Raw genomic sequence first — 23,597 nt, forward strand, 5'->3', positions numbered from 1 at the left:
AGTTCTCTTCCATATCGACCTCTCTTGTCTTCGGGATTACGCAGATGAAGGTCTGATGTTATTTCTTTAGGTCCATAGATTCTACAAACCAAATTGGACAGTCTCTTGGTTGGCCTGAATGTTGTAAGATATTTCAAAGGAAAATTATTTACCGTTTCCGCTTTATTGATCGCAAGTCTTCCATACGTCTATTAAATTACGACTCTAATACTTACACAAAAGAAAAGTATCTCCCACCCGACTGGATTACTGTAAAATTCATTGTTCGTCCGGGTTGGACGAGAAGACTGTTTATTCCTCCGATATCTATTAGGAACTTGTCTTCAACTGCGGCTAATTATTTTAATGCTTGCCTTTCGCCGACAGTGCTTTTCTTCAGTTGTTTTTTGTACGCATGACTCAGGACCGGGCTGTAGAGCTTCCATTCTGCTAATCCCGCTCTGTCATTTTCCATTGTTCACAGCTCTCCTGTTAATATTAAGAAGTAGTGCTACCAAAGTGGAGGGCACCATGGAGCTACAATCTATCCACAGACAAAAGTTTGTTCAAGGACGAATGTGTCACTCCTCAGCGAAATGTGCTCGGCTACTTCTTGGCAGATCAAACTTGTGAACTGGACCTGAAATCTAACTCGAAAACCTTGCGTTAATCCTCTTTCTCATTAAGCTGGCTAGGCATGACTTACACGTCACCCTCCCACCTTCAGATATGCCTGTAAATCGTACTTTTCTAGTTCAGGGTCGATTCTTCAGGGGAGATACGGGGCCACGTGATTAAATAGTTGTGGGTAAGTGCCTGAGGGGAGATATGGAGCCATCTGATTAAAAGGAACTCGATGCATATGGAATATTTACTACTTCTTATGTATGTAGTCCACGGCACCTAGTATTATATGAGTTCTACAATGAATGAGCCAAGGAATGAAAGTACTCTTTTGGTTTATAGTGGACCAGAAGATGGTATTAGTGAAGTGCCAAAATTAGTCGTTTTAAAACAATTTCTCTGGTGATACATCTTTTGTGGTTCGTTCTCTTTATTGAATTACAAAATAATTTGCACAAGGTATGTGCATGGTGTAAAAAGTGCAGATTGATTCTAAAGAATGAAAAATGTGAAGTCATGCAACATGAGTAACTTTTTTCTTTAATTAAGCGACCAAACTGGTGAGGTAATCCGTCCCTAGACTTATACACTACTTACATTAACTAATGCTAAGAAGAACACACACACCTATGCCCGAAGGAGGACTCAAATCTCAGGCGGGAGGGGCCACGTAATCCGTGCTATGGCGCCTCTAACCGCACGGCCACTCCGCGCGGCTTGAGGACTAAAAAGAATTCGGTAAATTACGGTTACACGATAAATCACGCAAATTTAAAGACCGTAAATTCAACTAAATGCCTAGGTTCACAGTTACGAATAACTTAAACTGAACGATCATGTAGATAATTTTGTGGGGAAAGCAAATCAAACACTGCGATTTACTGGCAGAACACTTAGAATACTTCTGGAGTATTGCTGTGCGGTGTAGGCTCCGCATCAGATCATCTTGACGGAGGACATCGAAAAAGTCCATTCCACAGAATGGCTGCTCGTTTTGTATTGTCACGAAATAGGGGAGAGTTACTCAATAACGATTTGTGACACAACATGAACGGACAATGCGTACGTCCACTACTTTAAAATACCAGCTCACATTTCACTGGTCAAATGCACATCTGTTGTTTATGTAATATTTCAGGCTGCCATAGGAGTCTTTTACACGTCAGGAATAAAATCAAACTTTTTAGTTGGATGGTGAATGTGTGTGTTGCGCATATTTCTTGAAAATTTGTAGCAGTAAACAATACTTTGATAAATACTTGAGACCCAGTTACAAAAAGTAGCCTCGAAAATAGCGGTTGTACTAGCGAGGTCAAGGTATGAAGTTTCTGTAATATGAGTGGTCTCAATATCTGCCGACAAGGATGTAAAAGGGTACTACATTCTCAAAAATTCATTTAGAAAAAGCTCTCACGTTCGGAAGAATGAAGTTGTGTGACATGGAATTGCACGAGCAAATAACATCCGGTACACTCATCTCTAGCTGCGGTCTCAGGTTCGAATCCTGCCTCGGGCATGGATGTGTGTGGTGTCCTTGGGTTAGTTAGGTTTAAGTAGTTCTAAGTTCTAGGAGACTGATGACCACAGCAGTTGAGTCCCATAGTGATCAGAGCCATTTGAACCATTTTGAACTCATCTCTATAAAGATGATCGTGAGAGGATGTTGATGGTGGACATTGTGTGCTTCGAAATCAGTTAGGAGAACATAAAAAAATGCAGACAGGAAGGTACATTTAGGTAGGACACAAAGAGACAAAACCTATAACCAAAAACGATTTTCGTTGTTGACCTCTGCAACTGATGGGAGTATAGCCACAGACAGGGCAGACACTCAGCTCTTGACGAAGTGTAAGGTTGATATTAGTCCATAGTCTTCCACGGTCGGTGTCATTTCGGATAAAATAATTTTGGGTTTTGGACCGCGTCTTTGTAAACTACCAAAACAATTAAATTTCCGACGGTTCGACCGACTTGTTGTTGCTTCAGGGAACCGCTCTGAAGAGTACAGCAGAAAGTCATTTGAAATGCCAGCTACTTAGTTTTTTTAGTAGTGTACAATGACGCGCCCCAATACTCAACATTATTTTGCAATTATAAGGCTGTTCGTATTGGAAATCGAAGAGGCGTCTGAGAATGAATTAGGTACTAAATGACATGTTTGAGGTAGTGCTAAAAATTACGCCATCTAGTCTGACCTGACATAGGCATTCCATTGCGCGGAACACATATACGATTAAATAGATCAGGGTACATTGGACCTTCAGCTGTTTCGGCTTACCGGAGCAGTATGAAATAGAATTTAGCAATAGAGTCTACCGAAACAAAAAATTGGTACCAAAATATATAGAGGAGAGACGAAAGAAGACAGGCGTAAACAGCGTAAAATGGTCTAAGTGGGAACTTCCATCTAGTAGTTACAATGAAGACGTTTGAGATGAGATGACAAGATTACTCCAAGAAGGGGACTAGGTAGCTGTGATAAGAGCTAAAAATAGGAAAGCGAGTAGTGTAGTAAAGGACGGCTGCTTTGCAGTAGATAAATGTTTGCTGTGGGGCCAAGTAATAATCAACGTAGTGGCGTAGAGGCACCGAAACCAATTTAAGTGCGCAGTGCCCTTTTGCGACGTAGTTGACTTGCACGCCCTCAAGTTGGGGATGCTGCCCGCTCGTGGGAGCCGAAGCCGCCTCTGAACCGTGTCGCGAATTCGTAACAAACGGCTAATGGAGACGCCTATCAGTGACAGGAGCGAGTAGGAAGCAGCCACGTGATTCGTTCGGAGCGGGCGCAGCCCTGCCGCGCAGATAAATTTACACGGCGGCCACTCTGTTATCAACAGCACGCTGTTTGCCCATTCCCTGCCCCTCCCCCCACCGCAGTCCATACTCCCACGCCTGCTCTCACCCTTCATTCGGCTTTAGGTGTTCCGGTTGAAGAGGAGCAGCCAGTTTATTTCAGTAGTAGAAAGAAAGAATGAACGTTTCTCAGGGAGGCTATCAAACATAGGCAGTCACATCATAATGACATTTCTTTAAAGCCATCACTCCTTCAACGGTTTCATTATTACCTCAGTCTTTTCCTATTTCGTGTTAATCCTTTCGTCTATGCGTAACTACTAATTCCAACATCCCAAGTCTCGGTCTCTGAGTACTATTTTAACCCAAATTATTTTTCCTTCGTCAAGTTTCTCTGGGTACCGTAACGCGTTCCTTCATTTGGTAAGGATACATAGCTCCTTCTTCCTAAATTACTCACAGTTATTCTCCCTTTTTCACATCTACATCTACATTTATAGTTACGGTGCGTGATGCAGATTATTTTTTGTTCCGCTGCCCTTTATCGCAATCGCGAATGGAACCCCGGAAAAACGATTACTAAGCTAACCTGTGACAAGCGTGCTGCCCTTCAGCGGGTATTTCTTTTCCCTATATTAACTATATCAGGTAATAATCTGACTAGCAACGATCATTATGTCAGTAAGTTAATAGACATAACTGCTTCAAGTGTATGGCAGCCGCTTAATCACAAAGTAACGATTCTTACCTCTATTTATGCACAATATTTTGCATGTTTTTCAAAGTCGACTGCCAATCCCTGCATCAACCGTCGACCCCTTGTAAGTCGTCCTATATTTCGCTACAATCCCGTAGATTTGCAGCTTCCATGAATACATAAATTAACACTCGTCTGACTATTACAAATGAACAAATGCTTGTAGCTTCATGGCGTTTTCGTGGTTACAAAAAGAAACATTGAAGGTCATGCAACTCACGTTGCATTCGTCTTTCTATAAGTGTCAAGCGACTGAAATGTACAGTGATACTGTATCTCCCACCAGTTGCGAGGTATGATCTGCAAGTAGAAGGTGTACGTGCCACCGAGATTCATCTTCGATTTTGTCGTGCGTGTGGGGCAATATGGATGTGGCTGATGGCGTTGTTAAGCTGTGGTGGCGCAGAAAATTCAAGGCTAGTTGCAACGATGTGCGTTATAATAGTGGTCGACGAAAACAGGTTCGGCTGATGAACATGTGCAACATATTGACGAAGTTACGCGTGCAAGACGTCGGTTCACAATTTATAAATTTCCTGAAGATGTGCCCCAGATTTCAAGAACACTCCTCTTTGAAGTTTTCGCAGAAAGGCTATACTGAAATAAGTTTTGTGCATGTTGGGTACCGCAATGTGTAACCCATATTCGTGAAACTTAAACAATGACTTCGGCATTGACATCCCTTCATCGCTACCACAAAGGCAAGGAGCAATTTCCGAAAAGAATTATGACCCAGGACGAGACATAGGTGCAATACATGATCTCCGAAACTATAGAACAATCCAAACAGTGGAACCGCACACATTCTACCAATATGTCCAAAAAATTCCTGCAGACGCTATCAAACGGCAAAATGATGGTTACAACACTTTTGGAATCGCAAAAGAGTTTTGACAGAAGGTTTCATAAAAGAAAGACGTAAAATGCTGTGATATGACTGGTTTATTGTGAGATTCTTAAGAAATTCCGAAAGTCACTTCAAAACACACAGAGTTACACATTACTTCGAATCTAACGAAGGAAAACATATTTTGGTTAGGAGATTTTGCAGAATTCTACATATAGCCCCGACGTGGCACCAAATGACTCTCTTCTTTTCCACAAGGTAGTGTGAGTGGCACTCGGTATTACATGACCGACCCCGTCAACAAGAAACTGAAACACCAGGCGGTACAATTCTTTTAAGAAAATGTAGTGGAGCCGGTGTCACAGTAAGGCAAAGGTATGAATTTTAATAGTGAATACGTGGAAAAGCAATCTCTACGTCTAAGAACAGAAAATATTTTTCTTAGACAATCTAGATTAACTTATTAGGCGCCCTCGTGAAACAAATGGACAGCCTCATGCAACAGTTAGGTGCTAGGTCATTCATATATAGGCTTGTTGCGAACACTAATGGTTACATTTTTCCATTGGAATATGCACGAAAATACGTTTTCGTCACACTCTGTGTGCTATTTGCTAAGAATTCTTCAACAAAATCTCACAGCTGGCCTGATGTTCCGTATGTTCACACTTTGTTCATTAGGGTCGGACGTGTCCCAAATGTCGAACAACACAGCATTAACCTGGCACAGTTATATACTGCCTTCTGGGTCCGAGAATGGACTGGATTTCACGCGAACTTTGTTTTCGGAATATATGTTGCTTCCTGCAGAGGAGATTGTCGGACTCCAAAAGACCGAAAGATCTTTACACACGAGCATGGAACATGTTCCAAAATTCAACAATAGATTTCAGTCAGACATGAATGCCTGTAATTTTGAGTCTCCGTACGACGACTCACCTTGGGAACGAAAATAATCTGAGAATTTTTGCAATCACTAGTGCGACTGTAGTACTACGTCCACTAATTCCTACGTTCACTGGCTAACTTGAAACTGAAATACTGAACAGAACAATTGTTACTTGGAAGTCAGTGTCCAATAGATCACTCAAACATCTCCGACTACCGAGCGCTACCCTGCAAATTATCTATTTATTAAAGCTCTAGTTAGTAGCTCACCATCATGGGCCATAGTGAAAGGTTGGATTTTTTAAAGTCTGGCTGCGTTAACTTATAGGAACCAACCATTCACTCGTTCCATTATTCATCAGGATGCAGGCACAGATATGTGTAATGAAGTTCTCACTCGCAAGGATCTGAATTTCACGATATTTTTATATTTATTTTCTAATGACCCGCAGCAATAAGTTTAATCAATTTCCAGGGATGAATATTTATCCTATGCGAAACGTAAATAACCAGGCAGTATCTCAGCTAGGTCCACGCCTACTCCAGAGTCTCGAAGTGTCCAACTTAGTTCAGATTCAAGCTGAAGTCCTCACATACCAAATGGCAAAAATCACAAGTCCGAATCCACACTCTATATTGGCGGTAAAATTTCAGTGTTCTGGATTGTTCCCTGACGGAAAAGTACTCAAAGTCCGCAACTCGAAAATATTACTAAATGTTCATTGGCGACACACGAAAATTTTCTTATGTCACATCTCGGCACTGAGAAAAAGTCAATACTTTCACGAGAAGACCATCTCTTTGCCCATCCAACATAGTAGCTGGACTTCCGTGTGGCAGGTAGAAGAGTCACTATATCTTTATTTATGTCTTATAAGGACTGCTTAAGCCCCTGAGATACGTCTGTTACTGTAGTTGACGTTACAGAGCGACTTCAATGGTGGCACGAGGCAGCCTAACGCGGTGTCAACGTCGAGGCGTGACAGAGCCTGTGGACGCAGGGGTTCCATTATCCAGCAAGTTCTGTGTGGTGCTTGTGATCCACTACTGAACAGAGGGGCTGGTTCAGCTCAGGACTCGTGCCCACCTCGGTGCACCCAGGATAAGACGCAAGTACCGGTTCTGTTGTCGTTGGTCGAAGATTGGAAGGACATGCTGTTCTCCATGAAGAACAGCCGTACAATATCGCTTGGAGGACAGTATGGTAGCTCGGAAGAGGCGAATTTTTATGTGGACTTGCGTATCGGTGCAGGCAAGCAGAGGGTACAGTTGTACGATGAGGCGAAGGAGCTGCACCCGTTTCACCTGGATATTTTGTTTAAAAAGAAGTTCGCTGTTCAGGATGGCCCCCAAGTATTTGACATGGTTAGCCCATTCCAGTTCTCTGTGTGAAGTATGAGCATGTCACGCAGATCATAATGCCGGTCCGGGGCTTGACAGCGTTAAGGGTGGTGGTATTATCTGCACCTCACCGTTTATTTATTTATTGGTCCATTTGATTCATTACATACTTAAACAGTATATTGAATATAGGACAAGTCAAAATTGCGAAAGGAGCAGCAACACACACACACACACACACACACACACACACACACACACACACACACAGAGAGAGAGAGAGAGAGAGAGAGAGAGAGAGAGAGCATGGCAAAATTAATTACAGATAACAATCATAAATTACAAGTGACAAATATAGCAATTTGAATTTAACCATTATTACATAATCATTGTTTACAAGGCTATTTTTTGTAATTTGAAAATTCTTTTACAGAGTAAAAACATTTTTCCACTACAAATGACTTAAGATTATGTTTTAAAAAAAAACTTTATGTTTTTGCGATTTTAAATCACTGGGTAGGCTGTTATATAGCTGAACTGTTATCTGTAATATACTTTTTTGGTACAGTGCTGTTCTACACTGTGAAATGTGGATATTATTTGTGTTTCTTATGTAGTGACTGTGTATATGCTTATTTTGTTGAAGATGTCCAGTTTGGTTTAAAAGATACTCATTTGCGAACAGGATACACTCATATATGTAAAGGCTAGGTAGTCTCATTATTTTCATCTGGATGAAATGTGGTCTACATGTTTCCAGTTTTCTTAGGTTGCAGATAGCCCTGATTGCTCTTTTCTGCATCCTAAAGATCTTTATTCTGGTAGCTGAATTTCCCCAGAAGATTAGCCCATATCGAAGTAGTGCATGGAAGTATGCATAATACGCCTGAATAACTGTTGACTTGCTTGCACTTTTATTTAAGACACGCAGAGCATAACAAGCTTTTGAAAGTTTTTTCTCAAGTTCTTTTATTTGACAGTCCCATTTTAAATTATCTTGTACCCATAGGATTAGAACCTTAGTGTCAGTAACCGAGTTCAGTAACGTATTTTAAAGGTATGGTACTGTAACAAAGTTTTGTACATGTGGAGAAGAGTGGAAATTCATAAAGACAGTTTTTTCTTTATTTATTATTATCCTTCTGGTGATTTGGCTGCTTTGTGTTCTTAGTAGGTGCTGTTTTTGCAGTGCAATCAACTGTTGCTGGAGATGCCTGATAACTCCAGCCCTTGAGGACTGCTCGTCGGTAGGGCGGTGTCATCAGCGAATTGGGCCGATAAGATCCGCGGTAGAGTTGAGAAATCGTTGACACAGATGGCGAATAGTAGTGGCGGCAGTACCGATTCCTGGGGGATGCCGTCCATGAAGTGTTTCAAGCTAGAGCGATGCCCTTATTTTTAAGAGTTGTCGATGATGGATTGAGACAAAGGCGGTAGGGCGGAATTATTCCGAAACTGTGAATTTTGAACAGTAATTTTTCCTTCCATACACCATCATAGCCTGAGTCAAGATGGCTGCCGGATATTTACACTCTCACATAGGTCACATGAGTCAAATCGGGTATATTTGTTTCCTGAACATGTAAAAAGAAGTCTATTGATATAAACAGGTAATACATATGAAGTCACTTCCAGATTCCATCAGCTTTTCAGTTCCGAAATTAAATTTTTGCTCCACACACTGATTTTAACATAAATTACACTTTTAACATGAAAGACGGTACTTTTGGTGGCATTATTGTTAACAAATGTAAAAAATTAATTATGATCCTACTTCTACTTTCATAACTACGGTTATTCTTTCATGCTGCCCTACTTTCACGATATAAATTATTCTTGTGGCTGAATTTGCCGATTTTTCATCACGGAATGCACATTCCGACCTATAGTTCAAAAATTTTAACGTTTATTACAATTTTGGTTTAATTCTCTGATATGTCTACATGAGATCTATTCAGTAACACTTTGCTTATGAAAATCTATGTAGTTGACACAGAGTTACAATTTTTTAAATTTCATACAGTGTATAGGTTTTTTAACAAAGAATATCTCAAAAACAGTTCATCGCACCGACGGCGCACTTGTACTCTCGCTCTCGCTATAATTCTCCCTTTATTACTGTGGTATTGGCTCCCCAATATCTTTCTGGGTCCACATTTTCTTGGAACATACCTGATTTAGCAGTCTTAAATAAAATTCTTTAGTTTGTCGTGGAGTCCCTTTCCACCATTTTCCTCCCCAACAGCTTTCGAGCACTTTAAATAACGACCGCGTGCCTTCAGAGTGAGTTAGTCATCTGCTAGCATCAGAATTTCTCATACATGATGTCTGTTCCAATAACAAAGCTCAAAGAACGCCCACATCTAGCCACTGTGGGCGTCCAAGCTCGGCCAAGTGTCTTGCTACCAGCCCCTCTTATTTGTCAAACATGAGCTCGCGTGCCGACAACTTTCACACAGAACATAACAAACTCAGCGCTCTCGGCTGTGTCCGGTCCCAAAGTCTATAAGGTGCCTTCTTGGGGGATGTATCAACCACTCAGAACAGTTCGCTCTCTCAGAGACATATCACAGATTGCTGCCGGAAGAGAAGATGTTTGTTATGCTCTACGTAGAATATTATACACTGCGGAAAAAAGCAACGCCGTGAAGGAGTATGATCAGTGGCACCAGGTCATAACATGCACATACAGCGGGGCTTTAGTGATAGCGATTCATTTGTCACGGTCTTTGGCGATCAGATGATGCTCGGGAGGCCACCATGTGGACATTCAGTTTTGAATCTGCATATAGTAACTGAGCTGTGTTTAGAGGTCATAGTGAGTGCAATATTCTTTCTAGTGTACAACCATGCCCCAATATCGAGTACGTATTGAGTAGCTTCAGACATTTGAATATAGTCGCCCTGTTGTCCTGAGGGAAGCTTGGATGGATATGCCGACGGATGCCTGCACGTTTTGGGCACAATGTGTCGTTGCTGCGTTGCTGTTTCCAACTGTGCTATGTGGAACATCCCCAGATCTGTAGGCGAGGTTCTGGGCGACCGTGTAGTACAGATGCACGTCAAACTCAACACATTGTCCTAACATTATCCAGGAACAAAATCGGGGACAAGCTGCACCTGCTGCATTTTCAGGGACCATCGCGGGCTGTTTGCTTGCAGTAATATTACGGTCGTGTGTGACTCTGGCAAGGCTATTAATGACACCACCAATCACCGCTACTCTGGTGTCGTGGAAGAGTTGTCTGGAATAGTACTCTGTTGTTTTCAGTAATGAGAGTAGTTCTAGCTGTAAGTCAGTGATGGATGGTGTGTGGCGTAGGCCTGGCAATGTGCCTATTACACTTTGCATTCGCCCACGACACGCAAGTGCCATCCCAGGCGTCATGGTGTGGGGAGTCATCAGTTACAACTTACAGTCCCAGTAATTTCTTCTGGGTAAAGCAACCAGTGCCCGCTCCATTGTACTGGTTGTTATCTCCTGCGCTAGTGCTATTTTTTCGAGAGGAAGGTGATTTGCTGCTTTAGTAGGACAAAAGGCTGCTGGATACACGGTGTACAACTGCTACCTTTCCAGCAAGATCACCTGATCTCTAGCCAAATGCACACCTATGGGATTTGATGAAGCGTGAACTTATTCGTTCTCCACGGCCTGCCGAACTGCCACAAAAGGCGGAAGGTGCTTGGGACAAACTATCGCAGTATGCCATAACGCATCTTCATGGTCGTCTGCGTGTGAGAATACTCACCTGCCTTCCGCCAGAGGGAGTACACCGTTTACTGACGCATGTGTTTCGGTACCCTTAATTGTACCCTTCACTGTGACATGCGTGTTTCGTTTCGTCTGAATTTGTGATTATGTACTCCCAAAATGATGAACTATTTGCCACCTCATTTGTCAATAAAATGACCTCGTCCTTGAGGTGTTGCATTTTTTTCCTGCTGTGTATGTATCGTTTCTGTTGAGCCATTTCAGTCAACATTCTGTCTTGTGGTCACCTCGATATCTGTCACCTTTAGATTCGTGGGTGGTTGACAAACTCCGTGTCGGTGGCATTGTGGTCAATGAATGTGCATACGGATGATTTTAGATGCCTTTGATCCATTTACTGAACCAACCTAAGAGTTAATATTTTCTATGAGTTCGCCTCATAGGCTAGAGTTTTTCTTCCCGCTTCATTGAAAGTATCACACAAGGTTCTCCTTAGAAAATATTTCGCTTTATTTCATTTTTATTAGTCCGCGAAGACAAACGTTTGAAACGGCGATGAAACATCTTTCACTTTTCGAGCAGTTTTCTCACAAGGTTGTTGAGCGACGGAAGGTCTTTCCCAACTGTCACAACTTTACTGGGCCACTTAATTTTTAAAATGTTGTATAGAACCATAATTTCAACTTCTTCTTTTCAATATTTCATTTCCATACCATGATGCGCTTTAGACGTACACATTCAATTATTTTTTCCTCTGATTCATACCATTATTTGACACTAGTAGAGCTCTTTTTCTGAATTAAACTTGCAAGACGACAATGTGGGCTTGGAGTTAAATGGTCTGTTTAATGCCTGACTCCGTCTGAACTACAGGGAATCAAAAAGTTGCCAATGTATTCAGATAAGTAGTATCAAAATCTCACGCAGTTTATGACGCAGAAAAGCCCACGTAAGTGAACGGTATGTACTTGCCTTGCATTAATTGTTTAAATGACAGGGCGGCGGGGATTATCTAACTAGGGAATAAATACTCTAAGGCAACTTCTCTCTTGAATATACAAATGAGAAATGAAATCTGCAAAATATTTACACATGAAAGAGGAACAAAAGAATTAATAAACACGGGAAAGATTCACTTGTTAAACACTTGTGGGTGGGCCGCAAGAAAACTTGTATGACAATACGAAAGTTTTCAGCTCTGAGGATCTCGGTCTGACTTACATTCGCCTCTACCGCAGAAATAGTTGCATGGATGGTGTTACACGAAGAGTATGTTAATCCCACATGTAAGAAATTAACGGCGTCTATGGTTCTGCATGAGCAGTCTTGCAGAAACTGGTGGACGTGACACGCAAAGATGACGTCCACTCGTAAAGAAAGAAACTACTGGAATCATGGGCGCAGAAATGAATAAAACATTCAGCTCAGCAAAAAGAACACCTGCTCATACTATCGAGCGAAGAGCTATTACCAAACCTAAAGCTACTGTCAGAGTCTGAAGGTATCATACCCGCGCCAGTGAATCTGATACCAGTGTCCAGGCAGTATCTGTCCCAGTTTAAATCTCAACCCTGAATCAGAACATCTGTGTCCAAGGTCTGAGGTCAGAGACGAAGTGTCTCGAAAATTTCGTTTCCTTCCTCTTCTGAGTGTTATTCGAGAAAATTCGCATATCGAAGTGCGATTTTCGCTAAGTTGTATCGGGGAGTTTGGTGAACATCTGACGTACGAAGTGATTTCATGTGTTTGCAGTTGCATAATTAAAAAGCCGACGTATTTAATGGAATTATATGTTTTTTCTGTAGCACTGGAAGCATTGTTCGGAGAGCAGTTCAGCCACGCAACATACGCAGAGCGTGATCAAATAATAACAAGTCATCTTGGCAGAAGACCACTGCACCGATGTAAACTTCTGCCCTGTTGTACCAAATGTAAGCAAAGACGTAAATCAGTTAGGCCAACGGGTCTTGTATTTAGCTTTGCGCGTACTCTATCTATCTATCTATCTATCTGTCTATTTATTTTCAAATTCTCCCTCCCCCACTCACTATAAAGCCCTGTCTCCGTCCATCTCCTACTTCGCATCTCTCTGTCCATCTATTCGTCCCCTTTTTCTGTCCGTCCCCCCTCTGCCCATCTCCTTCACGCTCACTCTGTACATCTCCCTCTTCTCTTTTTACCCCAGTCTCAGTTTATGTTCTCCTCTTCATTTTGTTCATCTCCTAATTTCCCTTCTCTGTCTGTCTCTCTCGCTTTCTCTGTCCATCTTATCCTACCACCGTCAACATCCTCTCCTTTCTATCTCCTCCTCCTCCTCCAACTCTCTCTGTCCGCATCAAAAAAAGAAGGAAGAAAAATTGGATTTAACACCCTGTCGACATCGAAGTCATTAGAAACGGACGCTATCCATATTCTCCGACGTCTGACTGTCCATCCCCGTCTTCCCACCCGCTCTCTGTCCATCTCAACTTCTTCCCTTCTCACTATCCGTCTGCTACGCCATCTCTATCTTCTTAGCCATGGTCATACACCTGTTTACCCTGTGGAACATATTCTAATACAACCTGCACGTCTGTCGAGATGTCTGGCATAACTAATCCTTTTTCGCATTTATCTCACCCCTATGAGAGCTATGAGGTACTTATTCTCACGTTACTTATTTCCTGGCAATAATACTATGTGTGTCAAATTTGCTTGGAAGCAATCCAGTGATTTGGGGGAGATGTAGAACACACTTTCATACACACATCCATCCATTTTTGTATTAGGTTGGTGCGCTAGTTCACAGCATTTTTGTTTTGCATGTTGGTGTTCAGGATGCTATAGGTTTATTTATCGATCGTCATTGATTTGTAGTTCATTGTTGCTATTTGATTCTGCAGTTGTCATTCTGTGATTTGGAGATAATGAATGGAGCTGTGAACGCTACAAAATAGAGTAACAAGGGGAGAAATTGGAACATTTCCAACATATTCTTCTGTTGGAGTTCATAAGTTGGGTGACAGTAGTGTAGGTAGACATATTTGCGCTGTGATTGGGGATAGTGCTGTTGGGTAGAGCACTTCAAGAAAATGGTTTTCTCACTTGAATGGCGGTCGTTCTGACATTAGTAACTCTCCATGTTTGATCCTACGCAGTCGTCGAATATGGGGGTGTTTAGGAAAACTGCTTTCTTGGATCGCTATACAACATTTCATTTAAATCGTACAATGAGTTTTATTACGAAAAGTAAATGACAATACTCAACTTTCAAAACTACACTCGGCAAGACCTTCATAGATTCATGAAGATCGCTTATAGGTAGCGCCGCAGCTGTTATGAGACTGCAGATTTTTCGAAAATGGTTCAAATGGCTCTGAGCACTATGGGACTCAATTGCTGAGGTCATTAGTCCCCTGGAACTTAGAACTAGTTAAACCTAACTAACTTAAGGACATCACAAACATCCATGGCCGAGGCAGGATTCGAACCTGCGACCGTAGCGGTCTTGCGGTTCCATGCTGCAGCGCCTTTAACCGCACGGCCACTTCGGCCGGCCGATTTTTGCAATAAGTTTCGTTACGTTATGGCAAGCTGTTTTGGAAGCCTACAGTATAGTAGCATTCGGCGGCGGCCAACTTGAAGCCTGCCGTATGCATCATAGACTCCACCGTGAGAATGCTCACTGTGGCGGGTACTAAAATCACTTATTCACCTCACCTAAGAAACTGAATAACTATGTTAAATAGAATCTGTTTTATTCCAAATTTGGTACACGACCTTTTGTTATTCAGACGAACTTTGTCAAAATTTGATATCGCTTCCTATAATAGTTTCGGAGATATAAAAAATCCATTAAAAAGTATTTCACCGTCACTTAAGAAAGTAAACTCAGATAGAAACAATAACAGTTTATATTTCTTTTAGTATTTGAAAACAGTAATAGCACCCTCACTGTGCTGATTTATTTCATAAGGATTTTCAATTCTAAACTTTCGATAATTTTTCTTTGATAACGAAAATAACAGTTTAAAAGTTAATATTTATATTTTGTGTTAGGTTGAGAGTAAATGAGTGTATGTGAGTCTGTATGTGGGACATACGTCAAATTTCAGTTCTATATTGTATTACACCTTACGTAACTAGCAAGTGTTAGGCCATCAGGGTGTCATGAAAAGTGTAAATCCCCCTACATGGCGGATGACGTATACCTACGAGTGTTTGTTTTTGTAATAAGGCAGCCAGAAAGGTAATAAGAGGATAATCCGTTCTAAAGTATATTTCAAGCATATTTTTCTCTTAGTTTTCGTTTGGTTTGGTTTGGTGGAGCATGTTGCTAATAGTTGCAGCATGAAATGATGTAAATGCGTCTGCGAATGTTGATTGGAGTAAAACAGTTTAAGCGCGAATATGATCTTGGAAGATTGATCTGATTGGCCGTTCGTTTTGATCAGCCAATCAGAGTAAAGTCTTTCCCGTGTATTGGAATGAGCAACGGCAATGAGACAGTCGTGGACTAGTTGTCGGACGAGAAGGTCATGTTAGACGTGTCCGAAAACGTTATTTGTAAAATGAAGAAGTGACAGTTATTTCGCGTTCGGTTTATATCGCCGTGCAAGCAGATGCATTTACGGACAGTTCTGTGAAGTTTGGGAGATTTTGGAGTGCTTGTTGTAGAGAAAACTGCGTATGAAACAATCGGCCTTTGTCAAGAATTCTGCGTGGCGTGTTCAGTATGCATTTACGGAACATTTTTTGGTGAACATCTTCTTTTGAAGAATCCACTGAAAAGGAGCGAGTGTGAAACTCATTTCGTAGCAGAGAATTGACTGTATTAATCTCGTAATATTTCGGGTTGGACTTAGTACATTTCTGGCTGTCTTGCGTGTGATATTAGCTCCATGAACTAGTAGTAGATGGGCCATCGACGTAAATGTGGGCTTGTTGACACCATAACTAAAAAAACATTAGTATCGGGAAGCGGAAATTTTCAATGAAGGAAGGAATCATCCACTTTTGCCCGTTATTACCAGAGATTTACAGGTTTACTTTGTTACCTGCGTTACGCAGACTATGCAATCGTAAGTATGGACGATAGTTTTTTACAACGCTGCTTTTAACATCGTCTACATAGTGCCTACGAATGCAGAACAATGGGTGGTGAACGAACGCTGTACTGAGGTAGGTGTACATTAATTTTCAGCTTGCTTCACTCAGTGCTAGCGAACATTTTAACACCGCTCCGCCACAGCATCAACCGACAATGACACCAGTCACCGTCCGTTTGCAGAATCTTAACGCAGGGAAAAGAATCTGGGCACACCTGATTCAGATAAAACCGGGTTAACGGGGCTGATACCTGAGTTCCTTGTGCAGATTGCCTAAAATCGGGAGGATGTACGTGCCGTGTTAGACATTATATTTGCGTTGGCTATGCTGAGGTGGTCTCTCTGACTGAAGTGAGGCTCTCTCTGTGCCATCGTAGCGGCAGAAGGGCAGCAGTGACTCGGGACAGTGACGGCGAGTAAAGCCGTCGGCACACGGACCGTGCATCCGAACGTTAAGCGTTGAGCGTGCCGAGTTTCTGACGTCATAGCGTGGAATAGCACGCTAGGGAGTCTTTACGAACGCGCAGAGCAATATCTGGCAGGTCAGATATTCTGAGCGTGTGTCTGAGCGTTTACCAATTAGATGGCACAACGCCACCTACGTCACCCACACGCCCTCTCCCTTTAGTACTGAGTTGTGAAGCGCCATATTGGCATTCAGTTCCAGCCTATATGTATATATGCCGTTTCTGAGCACCAGCAAATTGAGGATCACTGGAAAACCCGTCGTTAATTGTGTGATTCGTTCCGATAAAATAATGAGAAACATCATATTCCTGGCAAAAGAATTATTGTAACTTGCGTGTTATGAGAGTAGGCTATTTGAAGGCGGCGACACACTGAACATCCACCCAAAACGCATTCTTCTTGGTACAATTTGTTATAATTAAATTCCAATTAGTATCATAATTATTTACGACTGACGTTTTCAGCAATACGATGAAATACTGGAACTGTGTTGTTCGTTTAGCGTAATGAGCAGCGTCACTGTCCAGTTCTGAGTTCTCTGCTACGGCAGTGGTTAGGGTCTTAAGACTTCCAAACTTTTTCTTAACATTCGCGTTTTTATTAGGTTCTGATACTTTATTATTAGTTTAATATAAGTACATGCTATAGTATTTGATGTTATGTAAATATAAGTTCACCTTTTTTTGAGGGGTGACTTTGTTCGATTGGCTTAATCTACAGGACAGCTTGCGCTACTTGTGTAAAGATATTTTGCTCCTTTTCCTTTTACGCTTCGTAATTCACATTTTACAAAGATTCTGCTACTGGGTAGGAACAGTGATCAAGTAAGACTGACCTTGGGATTTTACTAAAATGTGGGAATGTGAAATAATGTTTATATTAAGCGGAGAAGTATTACAAATTTGTAGTGCACTGTTTGTAATAGAACTTTTATAAGCCTGTGTCCTTATTGACTGGACATGGTACTTTCCTTTGGGTGGACGATGGAGGAAATGTGCGTTTTAATAGAGCTAACGTGGGAATTCTACACGCGCCCGTTGAGTAAACAGTGTGATTTACGAATTAGAAACATCCCTCAACTTCCGCTGGAGTGCGTTGCGATCGAGTATACCACGTTGGGGCCCACGTACCGTATGCACAAGTCGCATCGTTCCTGAGCATTTAGCAGCACGTTGAACTTGGCACGCTCAACGTTAACGTTCGACAGCACAGTCCGTGTGCCGACGGCTTAAGCCACAAGTGCGCGTCCCGATGTAAGCACGGTCAGCGCGGATAAATTGTTTACTCGGATCTGGACGGAAGGTGTTGGGCACTGTCTCATAGGAAGGATTGCTCTGAGCACTATGCGACTTTATTTCTGAGGTCATCAGTCGCCTAGAACTTAGAACTAATTAAACCTAACTAAGCTAAGGACATCACACACATCCATGTCCGAGGCAGGATTCGAACCTGCAACCGTAGCGGTCGCTCGGTTCCAGACTATAGCGCCTAGAACCGCACGGCTACTCCGGCCGGCCGCACTGTCTTACTCGATGACGTCATTGTGCATATTAGTCTCGAGCGAACTGAGCAATGAAGTTCGTAAACGAATACGACGTCTAGAATTTTTCTACCTCAACGGTGTTGGAGACTCGGTCTTTTCAGGTGTTGTGTAATGATTATTGTGTCTCAGGATATGGCATTTTGCTGTCAAATACTGCAACTGTTCATGAAGGTATTGTTAGATTTTGTGCACCATGTTAGACTTCGACGTCCACTTGGATTGCAGATGCGTTATTTTTCTTGTTTTGCTCTGGATATAGCCGTCTCCAGTGTGTGTTACTAATCTGAGTAAAGCTGGTGTACGCTGTTTTAACTTGTACCTGTGCCATTGGGGCTCGCCATCATTACTGTGGCTTTCATTTCTTTCTTTTTTATTCAGTAGTAGCCATGGTCAGAATTGCACTGAAAATATGTACAATGTACTTGATTAATGCTGCTGATTTGTGATAATCTTGTGCTGCATTACGTACTGTAGTCCCTTTTCCAATACTGTATTGTTTAACGAGTACTATGAGGTACTTTGTGTGCTATATAAATGGCTTGGAAACCGATCAGACGAGTGTTGGAATGTAAAGAACGGCACCTGTAAACTCAAAGAGCATTTCAAAAGGGAAGGAATCGTTTTTAGTAGTTTTGCTATATAACAATAATTATTAATGTTGATTTGGCTGCCAGATAAAATAGGCAGAATTTGCTAAAAGACGATTGTCCTCATTACTGGATGGTGTTCAGTGTAGAAAGAGTGTAATATAATGAGGTGTTAAAATCTATTTGATGGTACCATTAATTACATTTATGGTGCAGTTTTATTTTAAAACTGCATCCTTAGTAAAATTATCGGCTGTACAATTAGGTTATCCAGAGATCTGGACTTGTGGATATTCTGGCTTTTGTAGTGTAATTTCAGTTCTGAACATCTTACATGATGCTATGTGAATAACTGTTTATTACGTTTAGTTGTTTTTTAATTCAGTCAACTTCTTCGCTGTTGCATCAATAATTGTTTTGAGAGCAGTTTCATAATCTTCATATTCTGCATGTTTGAATAATTATCATGTTTCAGCTTAGTAATTTGTTCCTGTGAGACGTCTGATTATAAAATGCAATTGTTCTGTGGAACACACAATTATAATTTACTGAGTTATGAAATTGTTTACATAAATGTCGTTCATATAATGTAGCTGTCACTCAGTCAATTGTTTCCACTATTTCCTGATCAATGGATCCCACTGCTTCTGCGCGCACTTTGATTAATATTCACAAGCAACTGGTTTAGCATAAACTCTGTACTATTTGTAACAGGCCCTCACAGTGAAGTAGCATTTCTCCACTTATTTTCACCCTCAGGCTGATTCCATTCCTTCATTAATTGACTTTCTCATACTGAGTAATAAATGGCGTACTCTAAATATTCAGTTTGGAATGGCTCAAATGGCTCTGACCACTATGGGACTTAACTTCTGAGGTCATCAGTCCCCTAGAACTTACAACTACTTAAACCTAACTAAGGACATCACACACATCCATGCCCGAGGCGGGATTCGAACCTGCGAGCGTAGCGGTCTGTAGCGCCTAGAACCTCTTGGCCACCCCGGCCGGCTTGAGTTTGTAGGAAGACAACTTGTCAGCCAAGATCGCATTTGCCGATTTTGGTTGAGAAGTTGTTTTCCTTCAAGTTGACCACTCGTTCATGGTGAACCATTCTGGAGTCCCTGTTCTCGAATACTAGCCAGCCAGTGACAAGAAAAGGCTATCCTTATAAGCGCGTGTTTTGAAAAGCCGACGACAGACGATAAATCATATTTCTCAGTGATCAACCATCATACATCCAGTGCTGATGCCATCGCCATTGCTGTCGCCCAGTTGACTTTATCTCATGCTGCACAGCATTACAGTTACCGCACACCAATGAATGCAAATACATCTCACCCAGTTCCCGAGAGAATATTGCAAAGGGAACTACATGCAGTACTCGCGGATGATCATTGCTCACAGTCGCATATAAAGTTGTATTTACGGCTTCAAGGGGCCAAATTACAAAGAAACAGCACTGCAGCTGAGTAGACTCGAATAGTGTGGTCCAGTAAGTCGTGGGGTGATCCAATAAGTCGTGATTTTTCCTAGTTTCAAAATGCGAGATGCCCAGTGCACTGACTGTTCAATGAGGCTTTTAAGCCACAGTATATGGAGGGTGCTAAATTCCAGCTATTACAAGAAGCAAAAGAGCATCGTGCATTGTGAGGCTCCCGCTACTAATGCACAAGCAAAGTGCCGGAGGCTGACTAAGACTGAAGACCGTCGAAGACAGCGACTGAAAGAGGGCCGTGTAGCTGCCGCCGGCCATCCCACATCGCTGCAGCAGGGGGAGCCCGTGGTCGGAGCCACAGAAAGAGTGGCTCAGTAGCCGCGCAGCACTGTACCCTGCAGGTCCTCGCGCCACGGCTATCGATGTCGATTGGAAACACGCGTTTCCGTTGAGTTTGGCATCGGTCTATCATACCAAAATATTTTCTCCAGCATTCTCGATGACCCACAGCTGCATTTACATGGTTGTACACATACGCAGGGACACTATCACAAGTCGACTGACCCGCTAAATCACACACCACTCTCAGGCTTATTCCATTCCTTCATTAGCTGACTTGCTCATACTGAGTAATAAATGGCGGACTCTAAATATTCACTTTGTAGGAAGATAGCTTGTCAGCCAAGATTGCATTTGCCGATTTTGGCTGAGAAGTTGTTTTCCTTCAGTAAATTCCATGAAACATTTGTGGGACAACATAGCACTCGAGGTGAAAAGTGGCAATCAAACTCCCACAATTTGATAGGTCTAAGGGATTTAGACCTAGTAGATAGTGTCTGAAGTTCCATGCCGCTTTTCGCGGATGATGCTGTAGTATACAGAGAAGTTGCAGCATTAGAAAACTGCAGCGAAATGCAGGAAGATCTGCAGTGGATAGGCACTTGGTGCAGGGAGTGGCAACTGACCCTTAACATAGACAAATGTAATGTATTACGAATACATAGAAAAAAGGATCCTTTATTGTATGATTATATGATAGCGGGACAAACACTGGTAGCAGTTACATCTGTAAAATATCTGGGAGTATGCGTACGGAACGATTTGAAGTGGAATGATCATATAAAATTAATTGTTGGTAAGGCGGGTGCCAGGTTGAGATTCATTGGCAGAGTCCTTAGAAAACGTAGTCCATCAACAAAGGAGGTGGCTTACAAAACACTCGTTCGACCTATACTTGAGTATTGCTCATCAGTGTGGGATCCGTACTAGATCGGGTTGACAGAGCAGATAGAGAAGATCCAAGAAGAGCGGCGCGTTTCGTCACAGGGTTATTTGGTAAGCGTGATAGCGTTACGGAGATGTTTAGCAAACTAAAGTGGCAGGCTCAGCAAGAGAAGCGCTCCGCATCGCGGTTTAGCTTGCTGTCCAGGTTTCGAGAGGGTGCGTTTCTGGATGAGGTATCGAATATATTGCTTCCCCGTACTTATAGCTCCCGAGGAGATCACGAATGTAAAATTAGAGAGATTCAAGGGCGCACGGAGGCTTTCCGGCAGTCGTTCTTCCCGCGAACCATACGCGACTGGAACAGAAGAGGGAGGTAATGACAGTGACACGAAATTGTTTGTTTACTATGCTGCGAATTTTCTTTCATGTACGATAAGTTTTGCACCTTGGACAACGATAGTCCTTTACTACGTTTCAGTGGCTCCCTGTCCGACAAGGATGATGCCCCAACACCTGTTTCAGATATCATGTTCACTTGTTATGCACGTTTCGTCATCATTGTACTCCTCATGTATATTGTGCGTCCAGTCCAGCATATACGACGCCACACATCCCACTGACTTATCTTGCAGATACGCTAATATTTCATCTGCCACTTCTTTCTCACTCTGCGAAATTCCTTAGGTTCCTTTCTGACGAAACATCAACATACTTTCTTTGTTTATCGTCGCAATTGCTCTTCTTTGTATCAACACCACTAGCCCTGTAGCACTACTGCAAGTTACTCGTCGACTAAACAGTTCAACTACGTTCCATAGCCTCATGCTGTGTTCACCACCATTGCATACCTCCAGTCCCGCCACCTGTTGCCTTCAGCAACCAATATTGAGGTTGCATGGTAGACAATACTAGGTGCCGGCCGCGGTGGCCGAGCGGTTCTAGGTGCTTCAGTCCGGAACCCCGCGACTGTTACGGTCGCAGGTTCGATTCCTGCCTCGGCCATGGATGTGTGTGATGTAATTAGGTTAATTTCTAGCTAAGCTGCATGGTCATCGACGGTAACTGTTCTTTCGGGAACAGATACTACCGTCATATATAGTTAAAAATATGGGTTCCCGGCCTTTGACCTCCTTGTGCGAACGCACACGCTATGCCCGAACTCGTACGGGACTTGGTAGATTAATCTGCCACGAGTAATGAGTATGATGGGCAAACATCTATTAGGCGCACTACGAATGTAGTGTTGTGGACATGTTGGGAATGTGGATCTCACGGGGGGCGTGCAACGGATATGTCCCTGCAGATGCACTATCCTCTGGTCCCGCGGTGGCTCAGATGGATAGAGCGTCTGCCATGTAAGCAGGAGATCCCGGGTTCGAGTCCCGGTCGGGCACACATTTTCACCATGTCCCCAATGAAGTGTATCAACGCCTGCTTGCAGCTAGGGTGTCAATTTAATTATCATTTCATTTCTAGCAAAGCTGCATGGTCATCGACGGTAACTGTTCTTTCGGGAACAGATACTACCGTCATATATAGTTAAAAATATGGGTTCCCGGCCTTTGACCTTCTTGTGCGAACGCACACGCTATGCCCGAACTCGTACGGGACTTGGTAGATTAATCTGCCACGAGTAATGAGTATGATGGGCAAACATCTATTAGGCGCACTACGAATGTAGTGTTGTGGACATGTTGGGAATGTGGATCTCACGGGGGGCGTGCAACTGATACGTCCCTGCAGATGCACTATCCTCTGTGCCCGCGGTGGCTCAGATGGATAGAGCGTTTGCCATGTAAGCAGGAGATCCCGGGTTCGAGTCCCGGTCGGGGCACACATTTTCACCATGTCCCCAATGAAGTGTATCAACGCCTGCTTGCAGCTAGGGTGTCAATTTAATTATCATTTCATTTCTAGCAAAGCTGCATGGTCATCGACGGTAACTGTTCTTTCGGGAACAGATACTACCGTCATATATAGTTAAAAATATGGGTTCCCGGCCTTTGACCTTCTTGTGCGAACGCACACGCTATGCCCGAACTCGTACGGGACTTGGTAGATTAATCTGCCACGAGTAATGAGTATGATGGGCAAACATCTATTAGGCGCACTACGAATGTAGTATTGTGGACATGTTGGGAATGTGGATCTCACGGGGGGCGTGCAAGGGATAAGTCCCTGCAGATGCACTATCGTCTGTGCCCGCGGTGGTTCAGGTGGATAGAGCGTCTGCCATGTAAGCAGGAGATCCCGGGTTCGAGTCCCTGTCGGGGCACACATTTTCAGCATGTCCCCAATGAAGTGTATCA

At 42.6% G+C, this 23,597-nt stretch overlaps 1 non-coding gene across 1 annotated transcript; it reads left to right on the forward strand.

The window, feature by feature from the left end:
- Positions 1 to 23,047: 23,047 nt before the first annotated feature.
- On the forward strand, positions 23,048 to 23,122 carry Trnat-ugu. The gene has a single exon. It is a non-coding gene; the product is annotated as a tRNA-Thr (tRNA).
- The last annotated feature ends 475 nt before the right edge of the window (positions 23,123 to 23,597 follow it).

The sequence above is a fragment of the Schistocerca piceifrons genome, chromosome 6 (genome assembly GCF_021461385.2).
Source record: "Schistocerca piceifrons isolate TAMUIC-IGC-003096 chromosome 6, iqSchPice1.1, whole genome shotgun sequence".
NCBI lineage: Eukaryota > Metazoa > Arthropoda > Insecta > Orthoptera > Acrididae > Schistocerca > Schistocerca piceifrons.